Below are 1,218 nucleotides of genomic sequence, written 5' to 3'. Positions count from 1 at the left end.
GGGGGGTTAATGGGGTGTAATGGGGGGTAATGGGGGGCTATGGGGGGTATTAAACTGGTTTTTGCCCCCCCCCCAGTTTTGCCCCTTGTAAGAGGGAACATGGAGAACCCAGGTGAGTTAATGGGGTTATAATGGGATTATGGGGGTTATAATGGGGTTATAATGGGATTATATGGGTTATAATGGGGTTATAATGGGATTATGTGGGTTATAATGGGGTTATAATGGGATTGGGGGGGTTATAATGGGGTTATAATGGGATTATGGGCTTATAATGGGGTTATAATGGGATTGGGGGGGTTATAATGGGGTTATAATGGGGTTATAATGGGGTTATATGGGTTATAATGGGGTTATAATGGGGTTATAATGGGATTGGGGGGTTATAATGGGGTTATAATGGGATTATATGGGTTATAATGGGGTTATAATGGGATTATGGGGGTTATAATGGGGTTATAATGGGATTATGGGGTTATAATGGGGTTATAATGGGATTGGGGGGGGTCCCTATAACCTCTATGTCCCCCACCCCACAGATGCCACCAGTCCCTTCGACTATGGTGAGTGGGGGGGGTCCCTATAGGGGTGATATGGGGGTCCTATGGGGGGGTTACATTGGGGTCCCTATAGGGGGTGACATTGGGGTCCCTATAGGGCTGACATTGGGTCCCTATAGGGCTGACATTAGTGTCCTATAGGGGGGTGACATTGGGGTCCTATAGGGGTGACATCGGGGTCCTATGGGGGGAGGTGACGTGGGGGTCCTATAGGGGGTGACATGGGGGTCCCTATAGGGGTAACTTGGGGGTCCCTATAGGGCTGACATGGGGGTCCTATGGGGGGGTGACATTGGGGTCCCTATAGGGGTAACATGGGGGTCCTATAGGGGGGATGACATTGGGGTCTTATAGGGCTGACATGGGGGTCCCTATAGGGCTGACATGGGGGTCCCTATAGGGTAACTTGGGGGTCCCTATAGGGGTAACTTGGGGGTCCCTATAGAGATGACATGGGGGTCCCCATAGGGGTGACATTGGGGTCCTATAGGGCTGACGGGGGTCCCTATAGGGGTAACATTGGGGTCCTATAGGGCTGACATGGGGTCCCTGTCCCCACAGACTGGTACCGGCTGCGCGTTGTGGGGCTGGTGGTGGCGGCTGTGCTGTGTGTCACCGGGATCGGGATCCTGCTCAGTGAGTGACAACTATGGGGTCA

At 52.3% G+C, this 1,218-nt stretch overlaps 1 long non-coding RNA gene across 1 annotated transcript; it reads left to right on the top strand.

Moving 5' to 3' along the window:
• Nucleotides 1-26: 26 nt before the first annotated feature.
• Nucleotides 27-1,218, top strand: LOC107307094. The gene is made up of 3 exons (XR_001552335.2): nucleotides 27-112; nucleotides 540-563; nucleotides 1,122-1,218. It is a non-coding gene; the product is annotated as an uncharacterized LOC107307094 (long non-coding RNA).

The sequence above is a fragment of the Coturnix japonica genome, unplaced genomic scaffold (genome assembly GCF_001577835.2).
Source record: "Coturnix japonica isolate 7356 unplaced genomic scaffold, Coturnix japonica 2.1 chrUnrandom486, whole genome shotgun sequence".
Taxonomy (NCBI): domain Eukaryota; kingdom Metazoa; phylum Chordata; class Aves; order Galliformes; family Phasianidae; genus Coturnix; species Coturnix japonica.
This window is presented reverse-complemented; position numbering and strand designations above follow the sequence as displayed.